This window comes from Tachypleus tridentatus, chromosome 10 (assembly GCF_004210375.1).
Source record: "Tachypleus tridentatus isolate NWPU-2018 chromosome 10, ASM421037v1, whole genome shotgun sequence".
Taxonomy (NCBI): Eukaryota; Metazoa; Arthropoda; class Merostomata; order Xiphosura; family Limulidae; genus Tachypleus; species Tachypleus tridentatus.
This window is the reverse complement of record NC_134834.1, coordinates 103,283,937-103,300,111: the sequence shown is the minus strand read 5'-3', so window position 1 is coordinate 103,300,111 and position 16,175 is coordinate 103,283,937. Positions and strand designations below refer to the sequence as shown.

The window sequence follows — 16,175 nt, the reverse complement described above, 5'->3', positions numbered from 1 at the left end:
ATAATACGAAACACAGAATAATACGAAACATAGAATAATACGAAACACAGAATAATACGAAACACAGAATAATACGAAACACAGAATAATACGAAACACAGAATAATACGAAACATAGAATAATACGAAACATAGAATACGTGTGAACGTTTCGAACAATTCCATGTTAATAATCAGTTCCAACTTTCTAACAAACATGTCATAAAGAAAAATACGTCCTGTCCTAGCACAAACATGTCACAAAGACAAATACGTCCTGTCCTAGCACAAACATGCCACACAGGGGAAGAATATGGGTGGCATCCTGCCTCGACACAAACATGCCACATAAAGAAAAATACGCCCTGTCCTAGCACAAACATGCCACATAAAGAAAAATACGCCCTGTCCTAGCACAAACATGCCACATAGGGGAAGAATATGGGTGGCATCCTGCCTCGACACAAACATGCCACATAGGGTAAGAACATGGGTGACATCCTGTCTCGATACAAACATGTCACACAGAGAAAAAACAGGGACGACATCCTGTCTCAACACAAACATGTCCTAGAGGAAGAACATGGGTGACATCCTGTCTCGATACAAACATGTCACACAGAGAAAAAACAGGGACGACATCCTGTCTCAACACAAACATGTCCTAGAGGAAGAACATGGGTGACATCCTGTCTTAACATAAACTTGCCATATAGAGGAACAAAGTATACAATGTGAACAAGGAACTGACGAAATCACACATAAGAACGTAGTAAAGTTTCAGTTTGTAAACTTAAATGTTCCATGCATGTATAAAAGAGTACAACGAACTATTGTTCATAAAACACTGCCACAGCCTATTGGGGGCACCTTCTTTCCATTACAGTTAATACACAATGGACAATTCGCTTCGGTTATGAAAATTGGGGCCCCCAACCTTCAGCTCCGCCTATGAATGCTTTTGTTTTAAGGTAGTTATATAAAACACAATGGCAGAAAATTATAGACTTCCTTGGCCACAGAGTTAAGTGGGCCATGCTTACATATATATATATATATAGAATATGATGAGATTTTGGTGCCCGGGCAATTTTAAACGCTAATTTACGCAACCGCTACTAAATGTATATATATATATATATGTATATATATGATACTTTCTATGTTTTTAATTATATACGTAGTCTAATACTCAATGTCACAGTAAGCTTACCCTTCTGAGGCAGAATACAGAACATGAAGGCAATAACATCACAAGAAAATCAACTGGTAACCAAGTAACCATGACTAGGCACACGAAAAATATAAAGACAGCATCAAGAGTAACAGTAGTCGAGACTAGAGTAGCCAAGTGCAAATATACAATCATTTCTTTGTCACGTAAACTCGTCTCATTTTGAGATATTAAAACGAAACGTATAACTCCTCTGTAGACCTACCTTCAGGCTTCAAGTTCGTAATAAAGTCCGTTCATCTTAAGCCTACTACTTATCACACAAGAGCGCACAAGATTTTGCTACAAGGACTGTGTTATGCCCACCACCGGTATTAAAACTCGCTTTCTAACGTTGTAAGTCAGCACACTTGGCGCTGTACCACAGGATGAAGCTCAAAAAGAACTAAGTTCACACAGTTGGTCCGAAAATATAACGTAGATTTTGATAACATTACATGTTTAAAAATTCAGAGGATATTTAAAAAGTAAATATTAAAATAATTTTGGTAGTTTTATTTAAATTATTCATAGCTCGTGACAACCTTAGGTTTAATTTTTGGTATAATACGCATCGTACTAGCCCTAATATAAATAATACTATTAACAATAAAGGCCCGGCATGGCCAGGTGGTTAAGACACTCGATTCGTAATCTGAGGGTCTCGGGTTCGAATCTTCGTCACACCAAACATGCTCGCCCTTTCAGCCATGGGGCGTTGTAAATTACGGTCAATCCCATTATTCGTTGGTAAAAGAGTAGCCCAAGAGTTCGAGGTGGGTGGTGATGACTAGCTGTCTTATACTGTTAAATTAGGGGCGGCTAGCGCAGATAGCCCTCGAGTAGCTTTGCGCGAAATTCAAAACAAACCATTAACAGTTAATTATAGCGTTAAAATAGATAACAATAAAAATCATAAATTAATTATTACATATAATGCCTTAAAATGACAAAACTTCACGAAGGTAACTTAACTCAAAATGAAACACTTATCTGTCGTATTATTTAGGCCCGGCATAGCCAGGTGGGTGAAGGCGTTCGAGTCATAATCTGAGGGTCGACGGTTCGAATCCCTGTCGCACCAAACGTGCTCGCCATTTCAGTCGTGGGGGTGTTGTAATATGACGGTCAATCTTACTATTCGTTGACAAAAGAGTAGTCCAAGTGTTGGCGGTGAATGGTGATGACTAGTTGCCTTCCCTCTAGTCTTACACTGCTATATTACGGAGGGCTAGCGCAGATAGTGTAGTTTTGCGCGAAATTGCAAAACAAACAAACAACAAACGTATTATATACAGCAGTTATATTGTGGTTGTGATATTATTGTGCCCTTCTGTACTTTCACGCCTGAGTTTCATAAAAACTAATGACAAAGTACAATCAGTAATTGACCACGAGAGGTTTATAGAATAATGACGTTATCCACCTACATGAAATAAAACATACTTTAACCTTAGAATACCTCTTGGAGTACGAAACCAATTAGAAACAACGGTCCAGAAGCATCTGACCAACTCGACTATTCCCCACAAGCACATTTGTATCTAACGAGTGAAATGTTTCGACCAATTTGGAAATACCACTAGCAATCACTGACGGTGGAGACGGCGAGGCACCCAAAAATCTGAATCAATGATAGAAAAGATGTTTTTTTTTTAATTTCGAGCAAAGCTATACGAGGGCTAACTAGGCTAATCGTCCCTAATGTAGCAGTGTTGAACTAGAAGAAAGGCAGCTAGTCATCACCACCAACTCTTGGGCTACTCTTTTATCAACGAATAGTGGGTCTGACTGTCACATCTATAACGCCCCCACGGCTGAAAAGGCGAGCATATCTGACGGAATGAGGATTTAAATCCGCGACCCTCAGACTGAGAGTCGAGCGCTATAACCACGTGACCATGTGGGGCAGAGTAAACAGGACAGACAAACAGAGAGCAGTAGGGACATCTTAATAATTGTAATAAGTTTGAGAAAGACTTACAACCCTTTGGATCATTTAAGATTTTTGTGGTAAACTAAACATAAATAAACATTAAACTTTTGTTTGCGGCTCGTGTAAATCTGCCTACCACCCCGGCACAAAAATTTGCGAATTTTTGAGACAGTCCGTTCAAATTGTTGCGAGAAGCTGCGTTTACGTCATATATGGTCAACCGTAGTTGAAGAGTTTAGTACAAAGCCATGAATTACAAAAAGATTACAGCATGAAAGATTAAAAAAGCCAAATGAAATGTTTGTTTAGTTTTAATTTCACGCAAACCTACATTAGGGTTATCTGCGCTAACCGTCACTGATCTATTAGTGATAGATAGAATAGAGGGAAAGCAGACAGTTAACACCACCCATCGTCAAAAGGATTGTCGTCACATTATAGGGTCCTTACAGCTTAAAGGGTGAACGTGTTCAGTGATGGAATTAGAATCCGCGACCCGCAAACTCCGAGTCAAGTACCCTAACCACCAGCCCAAACTAAGCCTTAGATTTATAAACTTACTTATCTTTAACATGTACTTTAATTAATATGAATTTCACCATAGCTGAAATTATTTTTTTCTTATCCGTCTTCAAGGTAATATAAAACAATTGTTAAAACATTAATCTTTGTAATCTCAATCAGTAATAATTATTATTATTGGCTTCTAATTTTGGGTCCGGTGCTCTCCTGCCTCGGCTTCTAATTTTGGGTCCGGTGCTCTCCTGCCTTGGCTTCTAATTTTGGGTCCGGTGCTCTCTTGCCTTGGCTTCTAATTTTGGGTCCGGTGATCTCTTGCCTTGGCATCTAATTTTAGGTCCGGTGCTCTCCTGCCTCAGCTTCTAATTTTGGGTCCGGTGCTCTCCTGTCTTGGCTTCTAATTTTGGGTCCGGTGCTCTCTTGCCTTGGCATCTAATTTTGGGTCCGGTGCTCTCCTGCCTTGGCTTCTAATTTTGGGTCCGGTGCTCTCTTGCCTTGGCATCTAATTTTGGGTCCGGTGCTCTCCTGCCTTGGCTTCTAATTTTGGGTCCGGTGCTCTCCTGCCTTGGCTTCTAATTTTGGGTCCGGTGCTCTCCTGCATCTGAAACCCATTTCCAATATTGAGATTAATGTTCTTGTCTACAGGTCCGGAATGGCCAGGTACTGAACGCTTGACTTACAATCTCTGTCACACCGAACACGCTCGCCCTTTCAGCTGTGAGAGCGTTACATGTGACGATCAATCCCACGGTTCTTTGGTAAAAAAAATAGCCCATGAGTTTGTTGTGGTTGGTGATGAGTAGCTACCTTCCCTCTAGTCTTACACTGCTAAATTAGGGATGAACAGCGCAGATAGCTCTCATGTAGCTTTGCAAGAAACTCGAACAAAACCTTATCTTATGCCTAGGAAAAAGAACGGTTTTACAGGCTAGGATTTTAGGCGTTGTTAAACGTATAAACAAATGCTTCTGTTTGCTACCCTGATACTAAAGACGTCAGGGATGGTTGAATATCATTCACAAAAGTACAGACAGTAAAAACTCTTGATTGGTAATATCTTTAAGTACTCCAAAATAAAAACTAAAACACTTCAAATGTGTGAGAATTTAAAAAGAATTTCAATTTGTAGGAAAGTTCTAGTTTACTATGTGTTTGTTCGACTACTAGAGAAGATTCTAGTTCACTGTGTGTTTGTTTGACTAGTAGAGAAGATACTAGTTCAATATGTGTTTGTTTAACTAGTAGAGAAGATTCTAGTCCACTATGTGTTTGTTTGGCTAGTAGAGAAGATTCTAGTCCACTATGTGTTTGTTTGACTATTAGAGAAGATTCTAGTCCACTATGTGTTTGTTTGACTATTAGAGAAGATACTAGTTTACTATGTGTTTGTTTGACTTGTAGAGAAGATTCTAGTCCACTATGTGTTTCTTTGACTATTAGAGAAGATACTAGTTTACTATGTGTTTGTTTGACTAGTAGAGAAGATACTAGTTCACTATGTGTTTGTTTGACTGGTAGAGAAGATACTAGTTTACTATGTGTTTGTTTGACTGGTAGAGAAGATTCTAGTCCACTATGTGTTTGTTTAACTACTAGAGAAGATACTAGTTCACTATGTGTTTGTTTGACTAGTAGAGAAGATACTAGTTCACTATGTGTTTGTTTGACTAGTAGAGAAGATTCTAGTCCACTATGTGTTTGTTTGACTAGTAGAGAAGATTCTAGTCCACTATGTGTTTGTTTGACTACTAGAGAAGATACTAGTTCACTATGTGTTTGTTTGACTAGTAGAGAAGATACTAGTTCACTATGTGTTTGTTTGACTACTAGAGAAGATTCTAGTCCACTATGTGTTTGTTTGACTAGTAGAGAAGATTCTAGTCCACTATGTGTTTGTTTGACTACTAGAGAAGCTTCTAGTCCACTATGTGTTTGTTTGACTACTAGAGAAGATTCTAGTCCACTATGTGTTTGTTTGACTAGTAGAGAAGATTCTAGTCCACTATGTGTTTGTTTGACTACTAGAGAAGATACTAGTTCACTATGTGTTTGTTTGACTAGTAGAGAAGATACTAGTTCACTATGTGTTTGTTTGACTAGTAGAGAAGATTCTAGTCCACTATGTGGTTGGTTCGACTGGTAGAGAAGATACAAACTAGTCCACTAGTTATCTCTAGAGTTTTATGGTTACCATCGATGGTTTCTAAGCCATTTGTTAAATATATTTATTCAAAATAACAATAAGTATAAATTTCAATTTTCATCTGGAATGTTACTAATATTACAGCCATATTTCTATACCTGTGAACCGCATTCCTACTGCAGCACTCCACGTCAGAATATATCTATACATACACAAGTAACAGCAGAAAGGATCGTGACGTAAAAGGGAACTCGTCTGTCTACCTCTGTATTTTTTCCTTTTTAATGTAAAGGTTCAACAATCCTTTACTTCAACTTAGAGTTTCTAAGTTTGTGATCATGTTCGTTACTTCAACAGGGATCCTTTCACTAACTTTATGGTTCAAAAATAACAAACATTATTATTTAAAAAGTTTGATCCTTAAAGAAGCTAAGTTAAAAATCGAGGTTTATTCAAATTTCATTTTAACGTGACCGCTTAGGTTAAATAATTTTTCAAACACTGTTAGAGTATAACAAGTAACTTAACATTGAAAAAATTATTTAATTTTGATGTCTAAGTTCAAGAAAAGTTCAGTTCAATCAACACTTTGGTGAACGTGTGTTATACCAGAATTCCACTCCTCATCAGTAACCCTCAACACAAGTTAACCATAGATATACAAGCTGAACCTATGTAACAGTGAAAACTGACGCCTTCGAAGTCAAAGTTTTCTGAACTCAAAGTTATTTATTGTACCTGCTATTGTGTAGCTATATAATGTGAATAGGTTTTCTTCGTAATGATTACAAAGCATGTTTACAACAACAGTATGTTTGGCTGTTAGACTATATTCAAATTACACTATGTAATACAAATTTTGTTCCTGGATAGTATGTGTTATTTCTTAATTGCTTATGTTGTAAAAGTACAGAAAATGGCCATTATTCCCTTCAAACTTTGCTTTTGTGACTTGGATAATGAAATTTAGAAATTAACCTATTTTCTATGTAAAAACGGGCAAATTTGCACATGTTCATTTACATAAGGTCTTAATAAAACAACATATGAATCAAGATATACATGTATTTATACTAAAGTTATACAAAAATGTTTAGAAGTGAGTAGTTTTACGAGATTTGCGACTGTAATGTAAATCACTTTCACGTATCAGCCCCCAAATATAGTCTCCCATCATGTTTTCGTTATACGCTCCCAGGTCACAAAATCAAAGTTTGAAGAGAAATAGATCTTTTCCATTTACTTTAGGCATAAACAATTAGGAAATAACACTTTCTGTCCAGAAACAAGAAAAAGTAAAAATTTTGTTACATAATGTAATACATTTTCTTTTATCCACAGTTTGTGCAAGTCTCTAAATCAAAACGTCATATATAAGATGCATGTAACTCAACATCGATGAAACATTTCCTGGTTTCCTTCCATATTAGGAAGTTATCTCTAACCACAGACTAGATAGTTAAATGTATGGTTTCTCTCCTGTCATACAAAACTGTAAAAACCGGCTAAACTACAGAACAAAGTTCTACTCAATTTTATGTAACTTTCCTCTGTCGTCAGCGCATTTCAATAAAAGAAAAAACAACCATGGAAAATTACCATAAACACATTTATATACTAGCTGGAATATTTGGGATAATCAGAACCTTCCTTCAGGTTCTCTCAATTCCCTGGATCCAGTTTTGCTGGGAGTTACAGAGTTCGGGGACCATTTACAAAACAGTTGTTCTGGCAACATGGCAAATTAATTAACATTTTGAACGGTGTTAACTGAATGTAAGCACGCTACTGTTAGTGTAAGTTCCGAACTGAATGTAAGCACGCTACTGTTAGTGTAAGTTCCGAACTCAATACAAAATGCACGTCAGTTTATCAATGTTAATTATCACATGTTCATGAACGGGGTCAACTTGAGATGTAGCAGCGATATAATAAAATGCGATGACCTTGCAGAAACTCAACTCTCCATATGGAGACTCTAGCTAATAATCCAACGTAGATGATCAGTGTAGATGTTGTGCAGAGCAGTTTGCGTTCTACGAAACTTTCCTGTTAAAATTGAAATATATGAAGAGTATTTCTCTCTTGTTAAAAACAGTCAGTCATGGGGATCCATCTTTTAAAACAGTCACGAAATAGCCTCAGTACTCCTTAACAGGCCCACTGTCTTTCAAGTGTCAATACAACAAGCTCTCGTCCGCCCTACAGAAACAAAAACTTAACTGAATAAGAGAACTTTGTTGCTACTATATATATTATTATTGTTAAACGTTGGACATTGTAGGAATTTTTACTTTGCAAACAGGAATGAAGTTGCCACGAGTAGCCACTGATAGACGTTTATAGAATACACAGTGCATGTAAACAATAATATCGTTTGACAAAAAGTACCATATACCTCTGCCACGTTATGTGCTTGTCAGATTCAGTTAGTGTTTTTATAAGCAGGCCAGCTGTCTGATAGCACAGCTCTATGTTAGGTAAACATGTCAGCTGACTTACTCTCTAATTAACGTTAAGCATCTTTACGTGAATATAAACACAGACTTGTTTTGTTTTAAGCTAAATGTTACAGAATGCATTGAACCCACCACTTGGATCAAACTCCGAAGTTTAGCGTAACAAGACCTTAAGTTTACCACTGAGATACGTAGAGGTAGAAACGCGTCGAGTAACCTACCATATGTGTTAAGTTGTATTGTCTTTATTATCACACATAGTTATCACCTAGACCACTGATATTCAAACGCTTGTGGTTCACGAACCACCTCTTTTTTTTTTTTTTAATATTGACGGATCACAGCGGCATCTGTCGCTCCGTTTCCGTTGTTATGTAGCCTCCCGAACACGAAGGAAGTCTTCGGACTGTCAGTGAGCAGTACACCACAAACTGACAGCCACTGGTTCATCATTCCTCATGTCCGACTGAAGGAGTGTGTGTGTGTTTTCTTGCAGCAAAGCAACATCGGGGTATCTGCTGAGTCCACCGAGGTGAATCGAACCCCTAATTTTAGCGAAGTAAATAAATACGTACACATATCGCTGTACCAGCGGGATACTTGACTGAGAAGAAACATTTCTGTATCACATAACGAATACTGAATGGCTTGTCTTAATAATTACTACATAACTGCATTTCCAGGTTATATTTAACCAATACTTTAGTGCTTGTGGTCACTCCATGGTCTTTAAACAACTGTATTGATAACGTTTCCAGGTTATATTTAACCAATACTTCAGTACTTGTAGTCACTCCATGGTCTTTAAACAACTGTGTTGATAACGTTTCCAGGTTACATTTAACCAATACTTCAGTACTTGTGGTCACTCCATGGTCTTTAAACAACTGTATTGATAACGTTTCCAGGTTATATTTAACCAATACTTCAGTACTTGTAGTCACTCCATGGTCTTTAAACAACTGTGTTGATAACGTTTCCAGGTTATAGTTAACCAATACTTTAGTGCTTGTGGTCACTCCATGGTCTTTAAATAACTGTGTTGATAACGTTACCACATTATATTTAACCAATACTTTAGTGCTTGTGGTCACTCCATGGTCTTTAAACAACTGTGTTGATAACGTTTCCAGGTTATAGTTAACCAATACTTTAGTGCTTGTGGTCACTCCATGGTCTTTAAATAACTGTGTTGATAACGTTACCACATTATATTTAACCAATACTTTAGTGCTTGTAGTCACTTGTGGTCCATGGTCTTTAAACAACTGTGTTGATAACGTTTCCAGGTTATAGTTAACCAATACTTTAGTGCTTGTGGTCACTCCATGGTCTTTAAATAACTGTGTTGATAACGTTACCACATTATATTTAACCAATACTTTAGTGCTTGTGGTCACTCCATGGTCTTTAAACAACTGTGTTGATAACGTTTCCAGGTTATAGTTAACCAATACTTTAGTGCTTGTGGTCACTCCATGGTCTTTAAATAACTGTGTTGATAACGTTTCCGGGTTATGTGTGTGTATGTTTTCTTATAGCAAAGTTACATTGAGCTATCTGCTGTGTCCACCGAGAGAAATCGAACCGCTGATTTCAGCTTTATAAATCCGTAGACTTATAGCTGTCACAGCGAAGGTCCCGGATTATATTTAAACTATGCTTTAGTTCTTGTAATCACTTCACGGGATTTAAGTAACTGTGTTTATAATTTTTCCGGGTTATAATTAACTCATACTTTACTATTTGTTGTCACGTATGAACCAGTTTAGTAGTGTAAAGGTGGGGGTTACCACCTTTGATGCTGAGTTCAGAACCAATATACTAGTTCAGAACCTAATATACTAGTTCAGAACCTAATATACTAGTTCAGAACCTAATATACTAGCATACAATAGAACGAAGATTTTTATATCGTCTTTGTTTGTTTAGATTTAAGCACAAAGCTACACAATGGGTTATTTGTGTTCTGCTTACCACTGGTATTAAAAACCGGTTTCTAGCGGTGTGAGTACGCAGAAACACCGCTGTGCTACTGTGGGACCTATGATGTGTTCACTATAACATGTGGTAATAATGGTACTGTTATGAGAATACAGAGGTCAGTACATTCATAAACAACTAGTTATTCTTGTTCACACCACATGCATCTATTCACAAACAACTAGTTATTCTTGTTCACACCACATGCATCTATTCACAAACAACTAGTTATTCTTGTTCACACCATATGCATCTATTCATAAACAACTAGTTATTCTTGTTCACATCACATGCATCTATTCACAAACAACTAGTTATTCTTGTTCACACCACATGCATCTATTCACAAACAACTAGTTATTCTTGTTCACACCATCTGCATATATTCATAAACAACTAGTTATTCTTGTTCACACCATGTGCATCTATTCATAAACAACTAGTTATTCTTGTTCACACTATGTGCATCTATTCATAAACAACTAGTTATTCTTGTTCACACCATGTGCATCTATTCACAAACAACTAGTTATTCTTGTTCACACCATATGCATCTATTCATAAACAACTAGTTATTCTTGTTCACACCATGTGCATCTATTCATAAACAACTAGTTATTCTTGTTCACACCATGTGCATCTATTCACAAACAACTAGTTATTCTTGTTCACACCATGTGCATCTATTCATAAACAACTAGTTATTCTTGTTCACATCACATGCATCTATTCACAAACAACTAGTTATTCTTGTTCACACCACATGCATCTATTCACAAACAACTAGTTATTCTTGTTCACACCATATGCATCTATTCATAAACAACTAGTTATTCTTGTTCACACCATGTGCATCTATTCATAAACAACAAGTTATTCTTGTTCACACCATGTGCATCTATTCATAAACAACTAGTTATACTTGTTCACACCATGTGCATCTATTCACAAACAACTAGTTATTCTTGTTCACACCATGTGCATCTATTCATAAACAACTAGTTATTCTTGTTCACACCATGTGCACCTATTCATAAACAACTAGTTATTCTTGTTCACACCATATGCACCTATTCATAAACAACTAGTTATTCTTGTTCACACCATCTGCATCTATTCATAAACAACTAGTTATTCTTGTTCACACCATGTGCATCTATTCATAAACAACTAGTTATTCTTGTTCACACCATATGCATCTATTCATAAACAACTAGTTATTCTTGTTCACACCATCTGCATTTATTCATAAACAACTAGTTATTCTTGTTCACACCATATGCATCTATTCATAAACAACTAGTTATTCTTGTTCACACCATATGCATCTGTTCATAAACAACTAGTTATTCTTGTTCACACCATCTGCATCTGTTCACAAACAACTAGTTATTCTTGTTCACACCATGTGCATCTATTCATAAACAACTAGTTATTCTTGTTCACACCATCTGCATCTATTCACAAACAATTAGTTATTCTTGTACACCATATGCATCTATTCATAAATAACTAGTTATTCTTGTTCACACCATCTGCATCTATTCATAAACAACTAGTTATTCTTGTTCACACCATGTGCATCTATTCATAAACAACTAGTTATTCTTGTTCACACCATGTGCATCTATTCATAAACAACTAGTTATTCTTGTTCACACCATGTGCATCTATTCATAAACAACTAGTTATTCTTGTTCACACCACATGCATATATTCATAAACAACTAGTTATTCTTGTTCACACCATGTGCATCTATTCATAAACAACTAGTTATTCTTGTTCACACCAGCTGCATCTATTCATAAACAACTAGTTATTCTTGTTCACACCATATGCATCTGTTCATAAACAACTAGTTATTCTTGTTCACACCATATGCATCTATTCATAAATAACTAGTTATTCTTGTTCACACCAGCTGCATCTATTCATAAACAACTAGTTATTCTTGTTCACACCATATGCATCTGTTCACAAACAACTAGTTATTCTTGTTCACACCATATGCATCTGTTCACAAACAACTAGTTATTCTTGTTCACACCATACGCATCTATTCATAAACAATTAGTTATTCTTGTTCACACCACATGCATCTATTCATAAACAACTAGTTATACTTGTTCACACCAGCTGCATCTATTCATAAACAACTAGTTATTCTTGTTCACACCATGTGCATCTATTCATAAACAACTAGTTATTCTTGTTCACACCAGCTGCATCTATTCATAAACAACTAGTTCTTCTTGCTCACACCATATGCATCTGTTCATAAACAAAAAAATATTCCGGTTGGACCTGGATATCCACTACCTGCGTAAAGCGACGAAAATAGAATTTCTACATGCTTCTTTCGCATTAATGGTGTTATTTGTAGTGCCATAGTTCAGTTGTTTTGAGTTTTGCTGCCAGTGAAATGCATCTCCCTGAACGTCTCTGTTTTTAACCGCCTAACACTAACATGCCGTCCATTTGCAGCTCTGATAATACGATTTAGCCTCAGAGCAAGTATTTTTTTTTTATATAACCAACTGCTGTGGTTGGCTGGATTCGATTTGTCTGATGGTTCTACACGTAACTTAAACACCCAAAATATCTTCTCTTATTGGTGAACAAGTGAGTGTTCGATAAATTACATAGTTTACTTCAAAGTGCCAACTTGAAGAAGGCAGGGTGAGACAATTATGTAAATAAAATGAGCGAATGACGTATAATGTCACATGACCACTCATCTCATGCCTGGTTTAGAAATCACTAAGCTAAAACACTGAATGACCCTTTATAACACTGGTTGTAACTTGTAACTAATACAGTAGAAACAATGATTAACTTGTTTTCTGCAGTGTATTATCTATTATTCAAGGACTAAACTTACTGTAATTTGATTTGAATTACACTTTTGATGTTGTATTCAAAGTTGATTGGTAACTATTACTTATTGTCACCCAATTTCCATCGAAATGTTTCAAATATATCCATGAATACGTTCTCTTTATACATACGTGAATTCATACATATATTACCTTTCACATGATGACAAAATATCTAAGTGTCCTTTGGAAAACAGTGAGAACAACACAGTTCGAATGCCCCACTCTGTTCCATTGACACAACAACTGATCGAATCGGTTCAATTGGTACAAGAAACTGGTAGCCTCGATTCGATTGGTTCAAAATATTATGGACTCGACTCATTTGGTACAAGACCTGGTGGACTGGGTCCGTTTGGTACAAGAACTGATGCTCTCGTTTCGATTGGTACAAAAACTGATTGACTTGGTCTATTTCGAACAAAAACTGGCGGACTGAGTCTGTTTGGTACAAAAATTGATGGACTGGGTCCAAAATTGATAACTGGTGTTATCGGTTCGATTTCTTTGCCAAACCGTATCGTGTACGTAAAAACATTCGACAGTGTAACCACAAGATTGGATCGAGTGGAAGACTTTAATGTGATCACTGGAAGGTTTTTCATTAGCGTTGACAAAATACGGAAGAGAACCATGAACATGAACTCGGTAGGTATGAACACAAGGCAAGTGTGAACAACTAGCACAATCATCACCATGAAATGAACCCTGCATGAACGCTGCTAAAGTTCACAAGAAAGAGAAATTGAGTCATAAACAAAAACATGGGAACGACTCGATCTAATCTCTTCGACTAAAACTAAACGTTTATGTGCGAGAATTCAGACAGCCACACGTCCAGGAAGAAATTACGTTTACGGTGATGGAAGTTTCAAGAGGGGATTGTTTCAGATATAAACTAGCTAAACTCTCATAATGAGGTACTAATGTCCGATTGAACCAACTCTAGGATACTGTTCGGCCGTCGGTTTCAGACACTACTGTCTCTCTGGCCGACAAGAATCCTAACACCAGTCTTTAGTGTCCAAACTGTACAATCTTTATTTACAGGAACAAATTAATTTAGAAAGGGTTTGAATTTGAAAATTCAATATGTATAAGTAAATCTGAATACAGCTAGACTGTTACTTCATAATTTCAGTACTTAAGGGTAAATATGAATACAGCAAGAGTGTGACTTCATAAATTCAGTACTTAAGGGTAAATATGAATACAGCAAGAGGGTGACTATAAATTCAGTACTTACAAGTAAATCAGAATATGCTAAAATGTGACTGTAAATTCAGTATTTATACTTACAACTAAAATCTGAATACAGTTAGAACGTGACTGTAAATTCAGCACTTACAAATAATTATAAATGCAGCTAGAATGTGGCTATAAATTCAATACTTACAAGTAAATCTGAATACTTGAGCACTTACAAGTAGTGAAACAAATACAGTAATCAAATGAAATAGCATTGTACTTCACACAACCAGTCTAAAAAATGATGAAAATGACAAGAGTAAAATGCTTTCAACAGTAATTTTGTATATGAATTTAGTGTAAAAGGTTTTACCCATATTCTTACTTTTGGTACAACTATAATTTAGTGTAGAAGGTTTTACCCATATTCTTACTTTAGGTACAATTATAATTTAGTGTAGAAGGTTTTACCCATACTCTTACTTTAGGTACAACTAGAATTTAGTGTAGAAGGTTTTACCCATACTCTTACTTTTGGTACAACTATAATTTAGTGTAGAAGGTTTTACCCATACTCTTACTTTAGGTACAACTAGAATTTAGTGTAGAAGGTTTACCCATACTCTTACTTTAGGTGCAACTATAATTTAGTGTAGAAGGTTTTACCCACACTCTTACTTTAGGTACAACTAGAATTTAGTGTAGAAGGTTTTACCCATACTCTTACTTTAGGTACAACTAGAATTTAGTGTAGAAGGTTTTACCCATACTCTTACTTTAGGTACAACTATAATTTAGTGTAGAAGGTTTTACCCATACTCCTACTTTAGGTACAACTAGAATTTAGTGTAGAAGGTTTTACCCATACCTTACTTAAGGTACAACTAGAATTTAGTGTAGAAGGTTTTACCCATACTCTTACTTTTTGGTACAACTATAATTTAGTGTAGAAGGTTTTACCCATACTCTTACTTTTGGTACAACTAGAATTTAGTGTAGAAGGTTTTACCCATACTCTTACTTTTGGTACAACTAGAATTTAGTGTAGAAGGTTTTACCCATACTCTTACTTTTGGTACAACTATAATTTAGTGTAGAAGGTTTTACCCATACTCTTACTTTAGGTACAACTAGAATTTAGTGTAGAAGGTTTTACCCATACTCTTACTTAAGGTACAACTAGAATTTAGTGTAGAAGGTTTTACCCATACTCTTACTTTTGGTACAACTATAATTTAGTGTAGAAGGTTTTACCCATACTCTTACTTTTGGTACAACTAGAATTTAGTGTAGAAGGTTTTACCCATACTCTTACTTTAGGTACAACTAGAATTTAGTGTAGAAGGTTTTACCCATACTCTTACTTTAGGTACAACTAGAATTTAGTGTAGAAGGTTTTACCCATACTCTTACTTTAGGTACAACTAGAATTTAGTGTAGAAGGTTTTACCCATACTCTTACTTTTGGTACAACTATAATTTAGTGTAGAAGGTTTTACCCATACTCTTACTTTTGGTACAACTAGAATTTAGTGTAGAAGGTTTTACCCATACTCTTACTTTTGGTACAACTATAATTTACTGTAGAAGGTTTTACCCATACTCTTACTTTAGGTACAACTAGAATTTAGTGTAGAAGGTTTTACCCATACTCTTACTTTAGGTACAACTAGAATTTAGTGTAGAAGGTTTTACCCATACTCTTACTTTAGGTACAACTATAATTTAGTGTAGAAGGTTTTACCCATACTCTTACTCTTTTACAACTATAATTTAGTGTAGAAGGTTTTACCCATACTCTTACTACAACTAGAATTTAGTGTAGAAGGTTTTACCCATACTCTTACTTCTGGTACAACTATAATTTAGTGTAGAAGG

The 16,175-nt window shown here is 36.0% G+C and overlaps 1 protein-coding gene across 5 annotated transcripts in view; it reads right to left on the bottom strand.

Annotated features, from left to right (window-relative positions):
* The window catches only part of LOC143230005 (hypoxia-inducible factor 1-alpha-like), a 176,416-nt gene that overhangs the window by 95,044 nt on the left and 65,197 nt on the right, over positions 1 to 16,175 (bottom strand). The gene's annotated exons all lie outside the window — the stretch shown is intronic.